This window comes from Colobus angolensis, unplaced genomic scaffold (genome assembly GCF_000951035.1).
Source record: "Colobus angolensis palliatus isolate OR3802 unplaced genomic scaffold, Cang.pa_1.0 Scaffold235, whole genome shotgun sequence".
Classification (NCBI taxonomy): domain Eukaryota; kingdom Metazoa; phylum Chordata; class Mammalia; order Primates; family Cercopithecidae; genus Colobus; species Colobus angolensis.
In genome coordinates, this window is record NW_012115544.1 from 4,352,581 (window position 1) to 4,363,385 (window position 10,805).

Consider the following 10,805-nt stretch of genomic DNA (forward strand, 5'->3'; position numbering starts at 1 on the left):
CTGCTAAAGGAGGCTTTTATATGGCCTTAGTAATTTGTAGAAACTTGACTGGTGGGAAATACATTAAAAAGATAAGAACCCAGAAAAGAGGATACACACATATATACACCCACGTATGATGTGTAAAAGGCTATCAAAATATCTCCACCCTGTTATGCATGTCCTTTCTTACTATGAGTTCAGATTTCAAATGCGACACTATAGAGAGTTGGGACAAACCGGATGAGTACCATGGGAAGGCAAAAGTGGTTGTCATTTTCCAATGGTAGGAATATCAAACAGAGCTTAGGGAACAAGAAGTAAAGATAGTCATGGCTGAAAAGGAGAGAACAACAAATAGAAGGTTTTGAGCCACCAGTGAATTTGCCTGAAACTGGGAATATAAAAGCATCCCTTAAACAAGTGAGATGGCTAATTCTGGGATTACGAATGAAAGCTTTAACAGAAAAAAATTTTTTTTTTAAATCAAGGAGGAAAAGAAGCAAGTACCAATGAGTGACATAATGATGAGAAAGGACATATTGCTGATGATGTAGGGAAAGCCAAAACTCAGGATTGTCCTTCCTAGCACAAGCTGTCGTCTGTATCTGCGCTTAGGCTGTTATTATAATTATGCTTTTCCATCCTTCCCGGCTGTGACCATAAAGTAATGAGGCTGATTTTTTTTTAACAAACTACAGCTTATATATTCAAACAGTGTTGATTTTCAGAGAGAGCAATGTTGCTGTTCTTAGATTTTTAAATATCTGATATCAGAAAACTATTTTCTTTGTGGCTAGTGTTTTGCCTCTGAAGGCAGTTTCCAAAGGGAAGTTTCCAAAGGGAATCATTTCCAAAAATGGTTTGAATAATCATACAGCAGTGTTAGTGGTTTCACTGAAGGTAGTGTTTAACCTTCCCAGCTAACTTTTTGGAAGGACAAAGTTAATTTGGGGATAGAGGTTCAAGAACAGAGGTTCAATCAGTCATTGCTCACAAAATGAAGTCACAGGATTATTGGAGCAGGAGGAATTGCAACTCCTCTGCAACCCTTTTAACCCTTTTAGACAGATACTGAGAAATATAGTAATCTGGTACACTGACCACTGAAGAAACCACACTGGAAAACATGAAAGCAAGTGCAGTGGAGACTCTGCCTACCTGATCATTGTAGCTCCCAAAAAATAATGAAATCACTCTGCTCTCACCTGCCCCAATAAAGCAACACAAATACAGTGTATTCCCAGATGTTTGGCTTACTGAGGTGTTCCACAGAGAGCCGCCAGCTTTACCCTAATGGCCAAGGTGGCTCCTAGGGAGATCAATAATACCACTACTCGGCAAATGCTGAAACCCACTGCTCCCTTTAGATTCTCCACAAGAGAGCAGGAACGCTTGGAGGACACACAGAAACTTCAATAGCTTGGATGAATAACTATCTTTCCACTGGTAACTCATCCTTTCTTTCTGTAAGGAAATGGTCCAGGGATATAACAATAAACGGGTACCTCTCCTCTACAAGGAGGGGCTGAGCAGTACAATCCCACTCAGCTTCAAAGAGTATCAGAATGACAAACACCATGGTGTTTTGTAATATCTGGACCAGTTTCGTGTGTTTTATTACAAGTGTCCACCATTTGTTGGAGTTCCTTAGAGATGGTCAACTCCAATGCCATAGAAATAATGGCATTTTTATTTGGCTTGTGGGAAAATAGATATAGTGAGCACATAAACCTCAGAAAAGGTTTTATTTTCTCTTATTTGCCAGCTTCTATAAAATCTGTCTTGGTTGCCTGATGCTTTTTCCAAAATCTGAGGGAACTGACTGAGCATAAAATGTTGAATTTTGGCATGCAGGGAAACCCAGAATCCAATACAAGTTGATATATTGGTAAATGTGATGAGCTACAAGGTGGCACCACTTCTAAGGCACTGAGAGATGACCAGGTTCCAAGTAGGGGAAGTCCTTCAGGCCATTGCAGGGGACAGAGTCAGAAAATTATCACAGGTGTCTTCAGACTTGAGGACAAGTCATCAAAGCCCAAGGAAAGCACTAAAAGGACTTGAGCAATGGTTTCTTCACCATAACTGACCAATTTCTCTGATAAACCAAGATGACATTTCAGTTTAACCTACAGTGGTATGCTATTGCATTAAAATGGGAGAAAGAATGGAAAGAAATAACATTTACTGAGTCTTCACCATATGGCCAGAGACTGTATGTCACAACAACCCAGTGTGGGAAGAACCGTTACGTCAATTTCTACACATTAATCAGTTGAAGACTCAGAAGTTAAGTGACTTATGGAGCTTATGCAAGATTCAAACCCTGATCTCTCTGGGTTTTTTTTACATGCCTAAGCTGAGCTCCAGTGATATCTCCCAGGGTATCCTACCATTGTTTCCTCCTTTCATGCAATCTATTCTATGAAAGTCCAATTTCACAAAAGATCTTCATTAGAAAGAAACTCTACTTCACACATAATTCACTATTGGGTTCCTTTAATAAAGGTATCATCTGGAATATCTTAACAAATGAAAAGAATTCACCTCTTGCATGAAGTGTGGTGTAGTTGTATAGGCTTGGAGTCCTTTTTTGATGATGCATCAAAAGTTTTTATCCCCTATCTCCTTACATTGCCCCCACCAGGACTACTAAGCAACAATCCCACAATAGTAACCAAGCACTTACCATATATCTACCAAGGGCTAGTCCTTAGAAGAGCCATGGGGCATGGCATTTAAACAGGTAAAAACAACAGAAAAATATAAACCTGGTAATGATAGGGCAGGTACATCTCCTCCACTCCAAGCTCCCCTCTGCACTATCATTCTGACTCACCCTCCCCAGCCTCCCACTAGAAAGCTGTATAGCAGCCATTTTTCAGTGTCAAGAATTCATTAAATAAAACATAAATACTATACTCTATGGGACCAGGATTGGGCTCCAAACAAAATTTAATGTGCAAACAGCACTTAAAGGCCCTTGGTCTCCATTCTGCTGTTCCTATCACCAGCCTGGTTCAGAAACCTCATAACTCGTCCTCTCCACAAGTGACTTGGCTACAAAGCAAGTTGTTTAGAAAAGCAGATAACAACCTCCCTTGAAAGAAACTAGTGAGGCATTTTAGAAAATAGGGCGTGCAGCAAATGTGGTCGTAGGAATCACACAGCAACCTCTCAGGACTCGTTTCCTTCGGCGTTGCCCTAATGATGCTGCTTATGGTCTAAATGATGGAGAACAGTTCTCCCACACCCTCTCAGGTCTGTGGTGCCCCAGTATTTTCTCTGCTTCTGATGCAGGGAAAACTGAAAGGATGACAGTGCCAAAGAACTTTCTCCTGGTTAATAGAGAGAATTTGAGATCACCTGGAGAGGCTCAGTCTATTACAGAGACTCTGGGCAGTAATGAGACTTGAGAGATTTATCTGCCTTCAGGCAAGGTCTCTCCTAAACTACCCCAGATGCACCTCTAGCCTATTTTTAAAGACCTCTAAAGAAAGAAGGTTCTTAACTCTTTCCTTCTGCACAGGAATAAAGAGAGTGATGGGAAGGCAGTTCACTTACATCTCAAATCAGCAAACATGTGAGTCAACATAATTGGCCAAACAAAATTGCATTCCGTGATAACAGGTAAGCTATTTTTAGATCATTCATAATGAAAGTGCTTTCCTATCTATTGCCTATTTATGAGATCTGAACTAAGGAAATCCAACCAAATTATTTCCTTGATCAAAATTCTTCTATGGCTCTCCATAATCTAAGTAATCTCATGTAAACGAGATTGAAAAGAGAAACTATCTTTTTATTTATTGTTCCCAGAGAGCCTGTAGCTCATTCCCTCATCTCCTTCAGGACTATATGGAAATATCACTTTCTCACTGAGGCCTTCCATTAAAAACTACCCCATTTAAAACATCCCTCACCATACACACACATACACACTCACTCTTTCATGCTTTTTCTTCATAGCACTTATCACCATCAAATGTACTATATAACTTTTTATTGTCTATTTTCCCTATCAGGATGCAAGCTCCATGAAGGAAAATATTTTGATCTGTTTTGCTCACTGCATTATTAAAATAGAGCTTGGCACAGTGTAGGTACTCATTACATCACTCTGAGAGTACTGAATGAACATATAGCTTCCTGCAAGATGCAGGGTCTTACGTTAACTAATTGATGATTACCTTTCTCAAACAGGACATGGACTGATGAATAAACAATAGCTATTCCTATTTAGGACATTGATTCTGCTTCTCTTTAAGAATGTGAAACGGGGAATTTTCAGCTGTGATCTTCAGAGTCAGCACTCCTCTGAGATGTCCCCTTCCCTCGGTCCCAGAAGGGTACCAAAATGTGGGGCCTTGGGCTTCCTGAATTCTGCTTCAACCAAGCCAGTTCTTCTAATATCTGTCTTATACACTAGGGCTTTCTGTAAGATGTCACCGGGGAGGAAACTGTCCCATTGCTAAAAATACAGTTAGAAAACCTCAAGGCTGAACCATGAGAGAGAAAGCATGAAAGAACATTGGATAGAGTGTCAAAGAAATACAGAATTAATTCATTCAACAAAGATTTATAGGGCACCCATTGGGTACCTAGATTTGTGCCAGATGCTGGAAATACATAATGAAGTAGGACAGTCAGGCTCACAGTCAGCCAAGCTCACATAACAAGTAATTATAATGTCAGAAATTTTGCAAAATCAAAGGGGCTTTGGAGAAGGATGTCAGGAATGTGTCCTGCCAGAGGCATCTGCTGAATCTTAAGGACGGTTATTAGTCAGGTGGAGCATGAGGAGAATGAGCTTCACACTGTGACTTTAAATAAGATTTTAATCTCTTAGGACTCAGTTTCTCCAACTTTAAAATAGGAGGCTTGAAAATTAGCTAATATGTAAAGTTCATCCCAAATGTAAAACTATTTATCAGGCCGGGTGTGGTGACTCACACCTGTAATCCCAGCACTTTGGGAGGCCAAGGGGTGGGTGGGGTGGATCACAAGGTCAGGAGTTCGAGACCAGACTGACCAACACGGTGAAACCCCGTCTCTATCAAAATACAAAAATTGGCCAGGCACGGTGGTGGGCACCTGTAATCCCAGCTACTCAAGAGACTGAGGCAGGAGAATCGCTTGAATCCAGGAGGCGGAGGTTGCAGTGAGCCAAGATCATGACACTGCACTCTAGTCTGGGTGACAGAGCAAGACTTCGTCTCAAAAAAATAAATAAATAATAAAAATACTATCTATCCAGCTTTGACTACTCACCCTATAACCAGTAACAAAAGTTGTTAGTTTCAAGTAATATTGCTGACTATAGAGTTTTAGCCAATTCATTGAAACATGAATAATATATTTGGCATTGCACAATGATGAGTAAGTCCCAAGAAAAATCGTTTAAATTAATTGGTGTTTTCTTTCTACGTGAGAGGTTTTTGTTGCATTGTTCCGATTCAACTTCAATAATTCCATTATAACTGTGCTCAATACCAGACATGAAGTAACCTAAAACAAGTTATGAAATTACAAACTGTATTGTTCACCATTTAACATCAAGTTTGTTTTTACATTTGAGATGCTTTTCCATGTTTAACATATAGAACAAGAAAACAGAGTTCACTATGTCCTGGTCAATTTGAAACTAGAAGAGAATTCAAGACATTTTATTCCTCCATGCTTTCATATCATAACAAATATGTCATCCAAGAATTTGTTCACTGTCATCAATTATCAAACTATCAAAAGTTAACAAGTTAGTGTAATGATGAGTGGAATTCTGAAGTATATGCACTTGGAGAATTTTGATGTTGGGGTTTTCAATGTGTACAGATCTCATTATACTTATGATGCCAAAGAGCTTAGTCTCTACCAGGAAGATTAAAGAAAATGACTTACCTTCAAAAAAAAAAAAAAAGTTAACAGCACTATTTCCAAACATATTAGGTTGGTGCAAAAGTAATTGCGGTTTTGACCATTACGTTCAGTGGCAAAAACCACAATTACTTTTGCAGCAATCTAATATATGTTGGTATGTCCTTAATTTTAAGAGGAAGCAAGAAGAAAGTAAAAGAATATGAAAAGAGATATTCTTAAATTATAAAACATGTACTAGATTTAATGTCTGTAGTTCTACCACTGAGTGGCTGTGTAGGTAGATCACTTGAGGATAGATCACTTGAGCTCTTGACAGATAGTCTGAGTTATTTGTGACTGTTTTCTTGTTTATCAAATGAAGGTGTTAATATCTATCAGAGTGGGAAATGCCCAAATTTCTATCACCTGATGAATGGATAAGCAACATGTGGTGTATCTATAAAATGGAATGTTATTCAACATTAATAAAGTCTGTACTACAATATGGATGAACCGTGGAAAATTATACTAAATGAAAGAACTAAGTCACTTAAGATCATATATTATATGATTCCATTCATACTAAATGTTCAGAAAAAGCAAACCTAAAGACACAGAAAGTTGATTAACGGTTATCTGGGGCTGAGGGCTGTGGGGATCAGGAAAGGGATGGAGGTGGTGGGAATTTTTTGGAGGAGTGAGTAAAATATTCTAAAATTGATTGTGGTGATGGTTTCACAACTCCGTGATTGTACTAGAAACCACTTGTTACGGATTTAACGTTTGTGTCATCTCAAATTCATTTGTTGACGCCCTAACATATAATGTGATGGTATTTGGGGGCTTTGGGAAAGGTAATTCGGTAATGAGGTTGAGAGGGTGGGGCTCCCATGATGGGATTAGTGCCTTTCTAAAAAGAGGAAGAGACCTGAGCTCACACTCTTTCTGCCATGTGAGGATACAGAGAGAGGGCTACCACCTGTAAGTCAGAAAGAGGGCCCTCACCAAGAACCAAATATTCCAGCACCTTGATCTTGGACTTCCCAGCCTCCATAACTGTGAGAAATAAATGAAATAAGTGTATGTTATTTAAGCCACCTAGTCTATGCTATTTTGTTATAGCAGCTCAAACTGACAAAGACAATGCAGAATTGAACATCTTTAATAGGTGAATTGTATGATAAGTAGATTATATATCTCAATAAAGCTATTATTTAAAAATAATACTGATCAGAATTGTTGTGAGGAATAAATAATAGAAGGCATCTGAAAGTTCTTCATTGATAAAGAACATCCTATATAATATTGGCTATATAATTATATTTAAATTTACCTTGAGAAGGATATTTTCAGTGCCACCCTGTCAATCCAAAGATATCTAAGATAAGCCCAAAGTCACCAAAACAAGAGGTTGTCACCACTTAACACATGTTCTTCAATTAGCATGTGTGACAAATCGGGATGCTGTTCCAATGATACAGTGGCACACCAGGAGTCTATCTCACTAAGATTCAGAGCTCCATCTACATTGCTGAAAACTCAGGCAGCATTTACTTTAGAACTTGTCAAACTTCTAATCATCTCACTTCTTGATATCTTACTCTGAACATATATCGACAAAGTGGAAAAGCATAAACATGTTGAAAGGTTGCTTTGAACGTAGGAAATCTACTATGAAAATAGAGGTAACCAGGTATACATAAAGTAGAAGGGCAATCTTTCTCACATAACATAACCATGTTGATTCCACTACTGAACCCCATTTTCCCTTGAATTTGAAGTAAATCTTGGTGAACACAGTTTTTCCTTGTTTCACTTAACAACTGCTGTTAAAATTTAGTGAGAGAATGAAAAAGTCATTCAATGGAGACTGCCAAATGTCTAATTAGATAATGTTAAAAATCAAAAGAGGGGAATCCAACTGCTAAATATAATAAGCTAAGGCATAAAACCATGGATGAAAGAGAAAATGATACCTTCACTTTGTTAAAATGGGGTACATGTATAAGATATTTTCTGCAGTTCTCCATGGATTAAGCCCATTAGGACTCGTTTATTGATTGACTGAGTTTCAGCTCTACATTGATTTCACATCTGATCGAGCTAAGATCCAGAATTACTGCAAACTCATTGTAACTAAAGGAGAGAAAGGAACTGAATTCGTTTTCGTGAATTAGAAAAGTAAAAACCATGAAAGAAAATATAAATAAATTTGATTATCTGAAAATTTGTAATTACTTTTCAACAAAAGACACTACAGAAAATTTGAAGACAAGAACCAGATTGTGAAAGATATTTGAAACAAATAAGAAAGACAAAATGTTTGTATCCAGAATATATGAAGAACTCCTAGAAATTAATGAGAAAAAAAGACAATCCAATAGGAAAATAAGCAAAGGATATAAAGAAATAATTCACTCAAAAGAAAGCACAAATGGCCCCCCCAAAAAAATAAGAAAACAAGCTCACCCCGGTGGCTCAAGCCTGTAATTCCAGCACTTTGAGAGGCCGAGGCGGGTGGATCGCCTGAGGTTGGGAGTTTGAGACCAGCCTGGCCAGCATGGTGAAACCCTGTCTCTACTAAAAACACAAAAATTAACTGGGCCTGGTGGCACATGCCTGTAATCCCAGCTACTTGGAAGGCTGTAGCAGGAGAACTGCTTGAGCCTGGAAGACAGAGGTTGGAATGAGCTGAGATCATGCCACTACACTCCAACCTGGCCAATAAAGCAAGACGCTGCCTTAAAAAAAAGAAAGAAAATAAGCTCACCCACACTAATAACCAGGGAAATACAAATGAAATCAATAATGATATTTTGTACCGGATAGAAAAAACTGTTATCATTTGAAAATACCATACACTGAAAAGGTTTTGTAGAGATAGGAATCTATTCATCAGTAGTAGCTGTGTAAATTAGAACATTCATTTTGCACTGCCTGTTAAAATAAAAAATGTTTATACCTATAACCTATCTTTCATCCTTCTAGATATCTTATTTTTAAAAATCTCTAGCACATGCAAAGATGTTTATTTTAAAGTTGTTTGTAATAGTTAATAGTGGAATTATTAAATAAGATGTTTTATATTCAAGAGATAGAATATTATATAGTAGGTAAAACGAATGAACACGTGTGTGTGTGTCATCATAGATTGTTTTGTTTTCAAAGTTATTTGCATAAAATACATAAAATATCATGCAAAAATAATGCTGTTCATGTTACAATACTATACATTTTATTAAGATGCAAATACATGTATGCTAGTGCAGAAACAATCATCCAGAAAAATATAAACAAACTCATGATTGTGAGTACCACTAAGAAGGGGGTGGAGGGAGACAAGATTTAGATGGTAGTTGAAGAGGATTTCCACTCTATCCAAAATGTTTTAATTTTTTCAAAAAAGAAAAATATAGTCATGTGTTAAGTGTTTTCAAAGTATATATCCAAGAAAAAGCCTGAAAAACAAGTTATAAAAATGTTCAAGTGGTTTTTTATGGGTGGCAGATATATTCGGGATGGTTATTTTCACACATATGGTGGGGGGCGGTGTGGGAGTGGGTGTGTTCTCCAAATTCCTCAAGTTAAAAAAAAAAGGAAAATGTGGCCACTACAGTTTGATAGTCATATGGAACAACAAACCCAAATTTTAAAGTGGCCCCAATCTCAGAGTGATAAAAGCACTCTGCACATAAAAGTACGTTATATGGATGGGATAACCCACTAACTAATCAACTATTATTCATTAGATTACACATTAGATTAAAATCTTTATTAAGCATTAAACTTTCACCTTGAAAATCAGAGAGCAGACCTTGAAGAAATGAGCAGAACTAGTAGATTTTTGTGATTAAATATTACTACATAATTTGTCCTAAACACTTTTCCTTTTAAAAATGTCAAGATAATTATATGTTAAATATTATCTTAATAAGCCCTAGAAATTCAGATTTTAATTATAGAATCTTAGGAAACATGAGCTTCTAGCCTCACATCATTTAATTGTGGCCTTATGGAATTTGCAGGTTATGCCAAAATCCTTCATTACCTGGTTACACACTAGTGGGCAATATGACATTTTGCTTGGAAATGATATAGGATAATATGATGGAAAATAACTGCACTTTTTCTATTGTGCTTCTCCTATAAGGCTATAAATAAGTTGAATTGTGCTCCCTTGATTTATGTTTATGACTATTATTATGATGATTTATTTTGGGTTGAGTGCTAACAGTGTGCTGAGTGCTATACCAGACTCATAAGAAGAAATGGTTATGCCCCAGAGGCTTACATACCAAGACAAACAATTCAGCCATAAAATACACCAGCTAAGAGATGCTTAATCTCAGCAGTGCAATGCTTCTTGGAGTTTATATGTAGGTGGAGAAAATTTCCTCCTCCCGGGGAAAGAAGGTTAACGCTCTTTGAAAGACTTGGAGGACCAGTTTTCAATAGAGATTTCAAAAAGGGGTAGGGAAACATCAAAGTGCATGCTATTAGGAGCATAATAAAGAGGATGGTCGATTGAGGGTTCCCCAGCAAACACACAGTTTATGTACTGAGTTAGGTATTGAGGTTATAAGATTGCCCATCAAGGACTTCAGTCTAGTGGGCACACTCGACTCTGTGATTCCAGATAGGTTCAATGGGCTACTTTTAATATTACAACCATCTTAACCTTTTCTGGAATAATATTGGTTATGGATATCTAAATCAGTGTTTCAGAATGTATGTTTTAAAGAACACTCTGCTTAGATGATGTTATTAGGTATGACAAAATTTTAAAATATAGCGGACAAATAAATTTGAAAAATGCTGGGTTAAACAAAGTGAAATAAGGATCTTTATTGCAAGGATAGTCAGAACCATCAATCAAGCCATGGAAATTGTGAACCTCAGAGTCTGACTACAAAAAATAGTTTGGGGCCAGGCGCAGTGGCTCACGCCTGTAATCCCAGCACTTTGGG